This window comes from Dermacentor variabilis, chromosome 1, assembly GCF_050947875.1.
Source record: "Dermacentor variabilis isolate Ectoservices chromosome 1, ASM5094787v1, whole genome shotgun sequence".
NCBI classification, from domain to species: domain Eukaryota; kingdom Metazoa; phylum Arthropoda; class Arachnida; order Ixodida; family Ixodidae; genus Dermacentor; species Dermacentor variabilis.
The window spans coordinates 73623449-73635377 of NC_134568.1; the positions used below are offsets into that span (position 1 = coordinate 73623449).

An 11929-nucleotide genomic window follows, 5' to 3' on the forward strand; every position below is an offset into this window, starting at 1 on the left:
CATGATACAAGCGAGTTAGAAAACAGATATGTTGCTGTAAACGCCTCCCGCCCATCCGGCAAAACGGCCTGTCGGCCTGCGTTTACCGGAATGCCGGTCCAGCTAAAACTCTCTATTGTTACATGCAGCGTAAATTTTGTACATGTGGGAGATGGGCATCTTTGGATGAGGCACGTTCGAAGCTACAAAACCTTTCCTATACTTCACTAAGACTGAGCACAGAATGCATTTAGTCATAAAATTATCCACAGTTAGTGGGCTGTATTTGTAATCCACCAAAAATATATTTTTTAAATTGTTAGTGCTAAGGTGCACATTATTTTCATTTGTGCATAGAAGTAATCGTCAATAATTCCTTCATTTAATGTGTACAAGCAATGCGTCTGATTCCGTTCTCTTTTCGAAGGCAGTTTATTACGCCTACACATTTTTACTTACGATTAATCTAGGTTACGATCAACATCTAGGTTTACGCAAACTAACCACATGTTCTTAAGCGTCCTACGTGGATCATGGTCTTAGGCCCTTTGGAAAGTGATCCGTTTTTTTTATACTACTGTGCGCGAATATATCCAATTGGTCACGTTGCATCTATGGCGGCAATGTTTGGTCCCCGTAAAATGCTGAGATTATCATGTGAGGCGGAATTGTGCCAACCCGTTGTGGTTGCTTAGTGGCTATGGTGTTGGGCTGCTAAGCACGAGGTCACGAGATCAAATTCCGGCCACGGCTTTCGCATTTCGATGGGGTGAAATGTGAAAACACCCGTGTACTTAAATTTAGGTGCACCTTATAAAGATCCCCAGGTGGTCTAAATTTCTGTAGTCCCCCACTACGGCGTGCTGTTCTAAATTTCTGTAGTCCCCCACTACGGCGTGCCTCATAATCGGAAAGTGTTTTTGGAACGTAAAACCCCATAATTTCAATTGAATTGTGCCATTGTGTTTCAAAGTCGCCACCCATTTCAATCAAACCACCCTCCATTTGTTGGATGCGCTAATCACGAAACAAAAACCTGCGCTTATGCAACTCATACAGAACTAGGACGCTCCTTCGTAAAGAAGCTCCTGCGTAGACACAAAATTTTGATGAAGAACTAACTGACTCTGGTTCATCACACAATGTTCATACGTCATAACAAAGAGGTATCTGTGCAATTTGCGTCCGTAAATAATTTTGCTGGGTGGATGCAACCTACGCCGGCTAGAAGAGCGACAAGGTTCTTCGGTAGCCAGCGCACCTTGTTGCTCGCGGTCTAACTGGTGCAGACAATCCATGGGCTCTGAGATATCGCGCGGCGCGCGCTGGCAGATCTCGCAGGAATAGAGAGTTTTATAATAGGGGCCCCAAACGTTTGGAGCCCCAAAGAAATAGCGTCGAAGCCACTGCGCATGCGCGAGATGCAAACTGTGTTTGGGTTTTGCGTCGGGCTTGCTCTTTCACCGATTCAGCGGGAGTCCCCAAAGCTACTCCAAAAGCTTTGCGTCAATAAACCAGGCGGCTCCCAACGAAGCGACTGCTCTAACCTAGCACCAAACTGAGCTCGATTCGTGGTAACGAGTGCAGTTCGCAAGCTAGGAGAAGTGATTGCGGTTACCGCTTTCTCTCAACTAGCATCTGTTATGAAGATTGATGCATTATACGCTGCTGATTGTACTTAAAAAATAATAAACTGAACTGAACTGATTCCGAATTCGATTGTCCATTTCATTGCTCGTAGGCCTAACACGGCCTATAACTTGGCTGGTGAAGGCACGTAAAGTTGGTTACTCAAATCTAAGCGCAACTAATCGCTTGCTGCTGAAAGAAAAACCTGTAAATTGTAATTAAACGGGGAGACACTAACGTCCAAATAACTCTTCTTATCATAAAAGGGTAAATTTTATTTAATTATTTGTCATAGCTTTTCTTTGACGCCGTTGTAGCGCTTCAAGTGCAAGACGCTGTCCGCAAACGCAAAGCCCTATTCTAAAACCACTCACTCCTGCGTGCCCCAACGCTAACACCCGCAATGCTCTTTGGGGCCCCAAACTTTTGGCTCCCCTATTCAAAGACTTTCTAATAATCTGCTTGCTTTGAAACTGTGAACCGAGCAATGCGCGGAAGAAGGGGACATAGATAGAAAGACGCCCACTCACCCAATCCTCTACCCTCGTTCACTTTTGAAATTCTTTCTGTAGGTAACGTTACAAAATGCCAAGTAGATTATGGAGTTTACTTCGGTTTAAGTAAGCTCAAATAAAATGCGCGAGGAGGGAAGTCGTTAAATGGGGAGGCAAGGGTCGGCAAACCGAGGCACCAGCAATTCAGATGGGTCGCTTCTTCTCTCCTCTTTTATACAAAACACATTCTACGTTCATAATTTCACGTTAGAGGGACGGTGAATAAGCAGACAGGAGTGAAAACGGTGAGCAACGAAAACTAACTCTTTATTGTGCGAACCTATGTCCAAAAATAATAAAAATAAATAATAAATCACCTCAGGCTATACATTTATGTCGATGAACTTTATTCAGCGAGATTGCAGTGAAATATTACGGCACCTTGCCCGTCCTCTCGCGTATGACAACAACCTATTGTTCCCAGTACGGCTAACTGTCTACAAAAAACTCCAGAGAGGTTCATAAATATACTAATATTAGCAAAATGTCTGAAGTTGTCGGCAAGGTAAAACACACGTAGTTCATCACAGAGGCTCGGTTACACCTTCGGAATATACTGAATAAAAAAAATGAGCCAGGAATGAAGAAAAATATAAAGACGAATAATCATAAGTTGTTCACATTTGGAGCTAACAGCGAAAAGACGAAAAGTTGTTGAGTTAGTCCGGAATTTGAACCCGCGACCTCTCGCCCCCTACGCGAGAATCATGACCCTAGTCCAAAGAGCCTTTCTTTCTTTTGTCTAACATGGTATTTATTGCATTATAAATGTATATGCGAGAAACTTACTATACGCGAGACATGTACACGCAAGTATTAGCCGAAACATCTTACTTTCATGGCCTAGAAAGGACCTATAAATCGCGCTATACACACTATGCACCTCACAAAAACAAGTAGTTTTCAACTAAAAAAAGTGGCATGAACAAGCAACTTATCAAGAGGTGGCACCAGTCCAGTTGAAACTACTTTAAGTTATACATGTTCTTCAAGTGACCAGTCATTGGAGCATACTAAAATTTCGACGAAACAATGGGTTCAGCGTTTCGGTTCAACAGGTGTGTCTTCCCTCAGTGTGTGTAGCTGACGACCAAGGAGCCTTTCCTTTTCGCACGCGGTATTTATTGCCTCCTGTGTAATACTATGCACGAGAAGCGTGAAAGCACTAGCCAGAACATGACATATTGATTGCCTAGAAAGGACCTATAAATCATGATGTGCACCCCACCCCAATAATGAACCACAGAAAAAGTACAATAAGTTCTGCACTTAATATAGTGCCAACGTCAGGCAACTTACCATGAAGTGGTTCCAGTATGATTGAAGCTCTATTAGGTCACACTGTTAAGCCAGTAAGCTCATGTGACCAACCACTTGAGCTTACTGAAATTTCGTCGAAAGAATGGGTTCAGTGTTTCGGTCCAACATGCGTGTCTTCCATAAGCTATGTCCAATTATGAAAAATATATCAAATGGCACGTCTTCTTCGTGGGGTGCAATGAAGCATCGGACGGTATGCTGATTCAAACTGAAGTCGTTTGAAGCGTATCACCAAATAATAATGCATCTTTACAACTTATGAAGCAATGCTCTATACATAGCTTTGGGTACATCGCAGAGGCGACAATTCACTGTAGATACAAAAATGCCTGTCTCATGCAACCAAGTTCTCGCAGGTGGCCTTTCACCGTGTTTTTTAAGGAAAAATGCTTTTGTAGATGGGGATAAATGCATCTGGCGGACTCGCTGAAGTACGTGATACCCTGGCAGACTGGAGAATTGCGAACGGCTAAGGGGAGGTGAGAAAATCATAGATATGAAATCTTTATACAGGTGCTTTCTCGACACTACGTAGAGATATTCAGTATAAAACGAAACCAAGAAGAATTGTACTGTGAAATATACTTCATAATTAAAACCCCACAAACAAAGTCACTCAGAATATAGGGATCAAACTACACGTTCGGTAATGCACTAAGTTAACTTGTATGGATGATAGTAGAATTGGGTGTGAAATACCTCGAAAAAAGAAGAAGCGATAAATGATCTAGAGCTCAAATAGATCCGCCAGACCAATTCCGCCAGCCCATAAGGGTCTGAAGGTATGTCGCCTCATCGGCTAGTAGGTAGAAGGTCACACAAAAGTACACAAAAGTAGCGAATATTCTATAAGAATGTATAATGTAAGTCGAGGCGCAATGAAGTGTCTGCAGTATATACAATACTTTTGTAGCCAGGAACAAGTTACAAGCCGCCACCCTAGCAAAATATAGAAGTGCGGGGTGGCGTAAGAGTATCCGCATCGCGTTGAAGTGCCGGTGCACGTTCTTGACAGAATATTCACTATGCTTATATGCCTCCAAAGGAATCCCAAGGTATTTAAGTGACACGCTTTCCATTCTATACCAGCATAGGGAGTCGGTGTAAAATATCACAAACCAAACCAAAAACCTGAGCTCTTTCAAAAATTTGTCTGGGCACTAGATGGCATACCAAATTTTTCAGACAGTGATAGACTAACGAGCCTTTCTCTTTTCTTTGACGCCTTATTTATACACATAATATTTATAAACAGTTCACAAAAGGGCTAAAACCAGAACCCAAACTTTAACTGGCTTAAAAACTTTCAATCCAGCCAATTCATTACATAGTAAAATACATTCAGGTTGCTCTTCCAGATACAAAAATCGTATGTACATACTACTTCCTATGAAGCATTCCCGTACCATTCGTACTTCTTTATCGACATGGCGTACGGCCATCCTTTTCGCCATATGTTTTGGCGCACGAGCAGCATAACCATGTCGTAAAACACGTCATTCTCATTTTCGACAGTCAAAAATTGGATACCCTATGGCGTGAAAGGCAGGTCCTTTCTTAAAGTGCGCTGCAAGATGCCCCACAACAAAAATACTGCATCCCACCAGTCTACGAAAACGTAGTTGATCGGTTCGGGTTTCTTGCACATAAGACAATCTAACGACCACAAAACTTAACCCCTCACCCTTCCCCCATTTTTCTTTTGCCGCCGCAACTTAACCTGTAATGTATATCTGTGCAAGTGGAAGAAATATGTTTACATGAATCCGCGACCGGTCATAATCCTTATCTTCTTCAGAAACTCCCTTATACCACTAGACACACGATCCGGTGACACTTGACATACACGGCATATTTAGACCTTCGTGATATCTTGCCTGAGTGCAAAATGAAGAAGGAATAAACATGAGCACGAATGAGCATCCCGATCACATGCAGCCTGACAGGTAAAACAAGAAATGAAAGGGCTCGTCCGGGATTTCAACCCGGGACCTCTCGCACCCGAAGCGAGAACCATAACCCTAGACCAACGAGCCGGTGATGCTCGAAATGTGCGGCATATTTATACCTTCCTGATATTTTGTCTCACTGCAAAATATAAAGAAACTATGCGACGAATAAGCACCGCGGTCGCATTCGGACTGATACAGAAAGCATCACGGTGACTCGCAACACGTTGTTATTTCCCACTTCTTTCAAATATTCCTGTACTTTGCTTAGAAAAAGCTCGTCAGTTAACAATTTGGAATTCATTTTCCACATCTCCCACGTGAAAGTGTGGTGTTTTGCTTTGCGTCCAACATACGTCTTGACCAAACAGTGATCAGTGAATGGAAGAGGCGTGACACCGTAGCTGTTACACAGGGGTATTACGTCTAGTGACACATACATTCTGTCTAGACGAGCGTGACTGTTGCCCTGGAAGTGTGTGTAATGAACGTCGCGTGTTCCAACCAGACAGTCAGCCACGTCGTCTAGGTCGAACTCGGCTAATAATTCAGTAAGGACATGGCAGCTTTTGTCATTTGTTCTCCGGCCTGTTCTGTCCCGATATCTGAGTACACAATTAAAATCCCCCAGAATTATCACTCTTCTGTTCATGCAAATGTGCGTCCTTAAGGATGAAAAAAACAGAGTGCGCTCTTCACAAATATTCGGTGCATATACACACAGAACACGCCACGAAGCATTACCAACAGTAAAGTTAACGTACACTAATCTGTTTGAAGGGCATGAAAAATTATTTTCGATAGATAAGCCGGGAAGTTTCCTAATAAACGAAATAACGCTCGCCGACGCTCCTTTAGCATGGCTCACTACCGCGTAATACGTAGACGTAAACCTTAGCACCATGCCCCGGGTCTCCTCCTCCCCTTCGACCTTTGTCTCCTGCACGGCCAGAACGTCGAGCTCTTGGTCCACCATCATCCGGTACACTTGGCTTTGTTTACGCTTGGCGGCCAGACCTCTCACGTTTAGCGGGCCTAAGCTAAGCGTAGGGTTGGTTGCCATTGCTAATACGGGAAAGTGAGAGAGGCCCGGAGCACGGTGCTCACCACAACGTCTAGCCAGACGCTAGACAACTCCGGGACCGTCCGGTGGTCTAGTGTGGTCCGCAGACGGCTCTGGCTTTTCGGCGCCCTTCCTCTCCCGAGCAATTTTTGGAGAGGGCTTGAAGCTTATCCTTCTCGTCATAGTTGTCTTTGCAGGCGGTCCGTCGGCGTGGTTCTTTGCAGCTGTTTTCCCGTCGGTAGCGTCTAGCGGCCTCTTAACGGTAGCGCTGCCACTCGTATCCATAGGGTCGCTGCTTGGGGGCGGATCCCTACCTTCTTTCCCGCATGCGGCTTCATCAACTACTAACCCGGGACCTCTCGCACCCGAAGCGAGAATCATACCCCTAGACCAACGAGCCGGCGGTACTCGAAATGCGCGTCACATTTATACCTTCTTGAGATCTTGTCTGACTGCAAAATATAAAGAAGAAACTCGAGGACAAGAAGAATCGCGGTCGCATTCGGGCTGACATGGAAAACAAAAGATTTAAGGGCTCGTCCGGGATTTGAACCCGGGACCTCTCGCACCCGAAGCGAGAATCATACCCCTAGACCAACGAGACGGCGCTACTGGAAACGCGCGGCACATTTATACCTTCTTGAGATCATATCTGACTGCAAAATATAAAGAAGAAACTCGAGGAAGAGAAGCATCGCGGTCGCATTCGGGCTGACATGGAAAACAAAAGATTTAAGGGCTAGTCCGGGATTTGAACCCGTGACCTCTCTCACCCGAAGCGAGAATCATACCCCTAGACCAACGAGCCGGCTGCACTGGAAATGCGCGGCACATTTATACCTTCTTGAGATCATGTCTGACTGCAAAATATAAAGAAGAAACTCGAGGAAGAGAAGCATCGCGGTCGCATTTGGGCTGACACGGAAAAGAAAAGATTTAAGGGCTCGTCCGGGATTTGAACCCGGGACCTCTCGCACCCGAAGCGAGAATCATACCCCTAGACCAACGAGCCGGCGGTACTCGAAATGCGCGGCACATTTATACCTTCTTGAGATCTTGTCTGACTGCAAAATATACAGTAGAAACTCGAGTACGAGAAGCATCGCGGTCGCATTCGGGCTGACATGGAAAACAAAAGATTTAAGGGCTCGTCCGGGATTTGAACCCGGGACCTCGCGCACCCGAAGCGAGAATCATACCCCTAGACCAACGAGCCGGCGGTACTGGAAACGCGCGGCACATTTATACCTTCTTGAGATCTTGTCTGACTGCAAAATATAAAGAAGAAACTCGAGTACGAGAAGCATCGCGGTCGCATTCGGGCTGACATGGAAAACAAAAGATTTAAGTGCTCGTCCGGGATTTGAACCCGGGACCTCGCGCACCCGAAGCGAGAATCATACCCCTAGACCAACGAGCCGGCGGTACTGTAAATGCGCGGCACATTTATACCTTCTTGAGATCATATCTGACTGCAAAATATAAAGAAGAAACTCGAGGAAGAGAAGCATCGCGGTCGCATTCGGGCTGACATGGAAAACAAAAGATTTAAGGTCTCGTCCGGGATTTGAACCCGTGACCTCTCGCACCCGAAGCGAGAATCATACCCGTAGACCAACGAACCGGCTGCACTGGAAATGCGCGGCACATTTATACCTTCTTGAGATCATGTCTGACTGCAAAATATAAAGAAGAAACTCGAGGAAGAGAAGCATCGCGGTCGCATTCGGGCTGACATGGAAAACAAAGGATTTATGGGCTCGTCCGGGATTTGAACCCGGGACCTCTCGCACCCGAAGCGAGAATCATACCCCTAGACCAACGAGCCTTTTTTTTCTTTATTACCGGTTTTGCAACAACAATACACTTACAACATATGAAAAGTCAAGACGGGGTTAGAGAGCTTCTTGTTGGTGGAAGGAAAAAATTGGGTAAAGTGCAGCGCAGTAACTGTCTCTCAGATGAGGACACCTCAACCGCGCTGCAGAAGAAGGAGAGGGAATTGAAAGAAGGGTGAAAGAGACGCGGCGGCGCCGGCGGCCGGAACAGCGCGCGTGGGTAAGTTGGTGGCCATTCGCTTATGGGGCGCGGTGGCGCGCCTAGTCGTGGTGAAGCAGAGCTTCCTGCGCGGCGAGAGCCGCGTCGCACATCTGTCGCACGTTGCTGTCGATGGCTGAGCATTGGACCAGCAGGGCACGCAGTGCAGCCGCGAGAGCGGCTATGAGTGCGACCCTGGGGTCGCTGCTCGGAGCGGCTTGTGGGCCGCGTAACGGCTCAGGAGCGGCCGTCTGGGTGTTGCGGCCACGCAGGGCGTCACTGTATGATCGGCCCTGCGGGGTGCGAGTAGACGTCGACAGAGCGGCTGTATGCGGCTCGTACGATGTGGCGCCGGCCAGCTCAAGCGCTTTTTTCCTCGAAAGGGGCCGCTCAGACGAAGACAACAACACGGCCGCCTTCCTCTCGCGCTGCCACTCGGGACAGCTCGGCTCTGTCGAAGGGTGTCGACCACCGCAATTGACGCAGCGTGGCTTCTCCGCGGGGCAGTCTCCTGTAGGATGCGAGTCACTGCAGCGGAGGCAGCGGGCGTCGCGGAAACAGGTGGCGCCGGCGTGGCCGAAAACGCCGCAGCGGTCGCACTGAAGTGGTCGGGGAAGTCGGGCACGAACGGCGCGCAGCTGCTTGAAAAGTCGCACGTTCGGAGGCACGACGCTCCCGACGAAAGTGACGGTGACGCTTGCGCCACTCCGCGAGCATGACAGCACCGCGACGGGTGCCTCCAGGTTTTCTCTCACTGTGCGGGCATCGAAAGAAGGGTCGACCCCATAAATGACACTCACACAGGAGTTGCTGTGCAGTGCCTTCGAGCGCACCGACACGTCACCAATGACGCACACCTCGAGAAGGGACGCCGAGTCGGCACCGCGTGTCCCGTCCACAGCCACCACGTTGCGACGGAAGTTGACACGAACGTGCCTCACGCCCGGCACGGCGGATAGCTGAGCGGCGACACTGTCTCGCGAGAGAGCCAGGAACATGGCTCTGCGCTCGATGGGCCGGTAGAAGATCGTGACGGCGGTATCGTGAGTGACCCCGCCGTCAACGGGTGGAGAATGCGGCTCAAAGTCGACGAACCGTCGGAATCGGCGTCGTCTTCTTGCGGCGTTTTTCGGCTTTTCCGCTGCGGGCTGGCAGGCTTGCGAGTCCTTAGCGGCCGCGAGCGGCAGCGGAGAGTTCCTGAGGAAGTGCTGCCCTGTTCCCTCAGGAACTGGGGTTTGCGTTCTCGGCCGGCTGTAGTTGGAAGCGGGGCCGTCGGCGGCATCCTCGACATCGCCGGGAGGCACCACCGCCGTCGTGCACGGACCCTCGTCTGGTGCGGTGGACTCCGCGGTGTTGAGCGGAGGCGACGAGCAGGCCTCCGGCGACGAAAGCAAGGGGCTCTCCGGGCGGATAGGACTTGCCTCGAGTGAGGCAGTGGCGTCCGTGCGGGAGGACGTAGAGTCGGAGCCAATCATGCTTGCGGTTGGCAAGTAGAAGGTGCCGGCACTCTCGTCGGTGTCGCCTGTCGACGGGCAGCTGGCGCTGTCGTCGGTGGAGGCTGCCGAAGTGGGGGCCTCCGCGGTGGTGTCCGTTGAAGCGGACGGCGCGGCGTGGTGGTCGCTGGCAGTAGTTTTCGGCGCATCAAAGGGAAATGCGCGGAAGGGAGTATCCAGCGCAGATGGGGCGCGCGTGGATGGTGTCGTGCTCACTTGAGGAGGCGTGCATGACGGCGCGGAGCTCGTTGAGTCCGCCGAGAGTGCGCGTAGCGTACGAGCTTTCAGCCCGCGCTTCCAACGTAAGGCAGGAGGCGATCTGCCGGAGCGTGACTGCCGGCCACGTGGGTGGAGCTGCAGGGCTCGTCTGAACGGCGGGCCATCTGTGCAGTCAGGAGTTTGCTTCGTCGGCCTCTTCCTCTGCTGCTTCTTCGGAGGGTCGCCCATGAGATGGGGCCTCCGTCTGTCGTGCGAGCCCTGAAAAGGGCTGCGCTCGTAAGCGCGATCGAATGCGGAGACGTACGCGCGCGAGAGGTGGCGGGCGAGCCGTAGTCGTCGGAGCGAGGGGCGATGCGACCGTACGCTTCGAGTGTCCGGGAACGTCTCTCGGGGTTACAATACAATTTGTCAACACATTGAGCGAAAAACCATCAGTCGTGTTGTGACTGACGTTGTCACTTAAAATTCCCTTAGTGTGACTAAGGGTTCTACCCTGGCTACCCAAGGAGAAAGACATTCTTTTGCTTTTTCAGCTTCTAATAACCGAGCAACGCTCTCTCGAAAGTACAGCCTTGCTGGTCTTGCATCGGGTTCACAGTAGAAGCCAGCCATTCTTGAGCGCCATATACTGTGCAGGCCTGTCAGGATGATTAGATCGAAAGGTACTCCTTCTTCGTTGTCTATCGCAAGGTACCTAATTCCATGCGTGTTTAGTGAAAATTCTTTTTTGATTGTCCTCTGCAACACATCCCAGAAGAACACCGCTTCCCAACAGTGAAGGAAAACGTGGTCGATCGTTTCCGGCTTTTTGCAAATAACGCAGTGAGACCCCCATGGCATATAAAACCCACGCTCCTCTAAGAAGGTTCTTACAGGGAGAGTTCCGGTATGCAGTTTGAAAAAGAAAGTTTTTGCACTTGGTGCTACTTGCATTCTTTTAACCCGTTTGAGTACGTTCTGACCCAGGCCTGCACTGTGTATCACCCTGTACAACGGGATTGGCAACACTATATCCCATAAGTCTTTATACAGTTTCCTCTTTTTAACAGAATATAAATAATCATTACAAAAACTCACACTCAAAAATCGCACACTCGCTACTACTTCCCGAAAATAACCTTGTGCCGTCCCCATCAGGACTTGCGTGCTAATAACATATTCAGGTAGCAGTCGCCCTAATCTGGCCTGGCACATCGTTTGCAGAAATGGGTCGCTGACCTCGCGAAAACAGAAACCCTAGACCAACGAGCCGGCGGTACTCGGAATGTGCGGCACATTTATACCTTCTTGAGATCTTGTCTGATTGTAAAATATAAAGAAGAAACTCGAGGACGAGAAGCATCGCGGTCGCATTCGGGCTGACATGGAAAACAAAAGATTAAAGGGCTCGTCCAGGATTTGAACCCGGGACCTCTCGCACCCGAAGCGAGAATCATACCCCTAGACTAACGAGCTTTATTTTTTTTAAGCTTTTATTCAGAAAAGGCATGTACATACATAAAACCCACCTTGGTCTGCTTGACCAGTGTGGTTAATTAAAAATTTTTCATTCGTACCAACTCATCAAGTACCCAAATCCAATCTGGTGGCTCGGTTAACGTACTATATACCTCGCGCATGTAGGTTATGCTCTCTATAAAGTTTTCTCTGGCTGACTTTGCCTTGGGGTCTGCGTGCCTGACTCCC

General features: G+C 48.7%; 6 non-coding genes across 6 annotated transcripts; all 6 read right to left on the reverse strand.

Annotated features, from left to right (window-relative positions):
- Positions 1-7026: 7026 nt before the first annotated feature.
- TRNAP-CGG (transfer RNA proline (anticodon CGG)) lies at positions 7027-7098 on the reverse strand. The gene has a single exon. It is a non-coding gene; the product is annotated as a tRNA-Pro (tRNA).
- Positions 7099-7434: 336 nt separating this feature from the next.
- Positions 7435-7506, reverse strand: TRNAP-CGG (transfer RNA proline (anticodon CGG)). Its single transcript has one exon. It is a non-coding gene; the product is annotated as a tRNA-Pro (tRNA).
- A 132-nt stretch (positions 7507-7638) lies between these two features.
- On the reverse strand, positions 7639-7710 carry TRNAP-CGG (transfer RNA proline (anticodon CGG)). Its single transcript has one exon. It is a non-coding gene; the product is annotated as a tRNA-Pro (tRNA).
- A 131-nt stretch (positions 7711-7841) lies between these two features.
- On the reverse strand, positions 7842-7914 carry TRNAP-CGG (transfer RNA proline (anticodon CGG)). Its single transcript has one exon. It is a non-coding gene; the product is annotated as a tRNA-Pro (tRNA).
- A 336-nt stretch (positions 7915-8250) lies between these two features.
- TRNAP-CGG (transfer RNA proline (anticodon CGG)) lies at positions 8251-8322 on the reverse strand. The gene has a single exon. It is a non-coding gene; the product is annotated as a tRNA-Pro (tRNA).
- Positions 8323-11626: 3304 nt separating this feature from the next.
- TRNAP-CGG (transfer RNA proline (anticodon CGG)) lies at positions 11627-11698 on the reverse strand. Its single transcript has one exon. It is a non-coding gene; the product is annotated as a tRNA-Pro (tRNA).
- Positions 11699-11929: the final 231 nt, after the last annotated feature.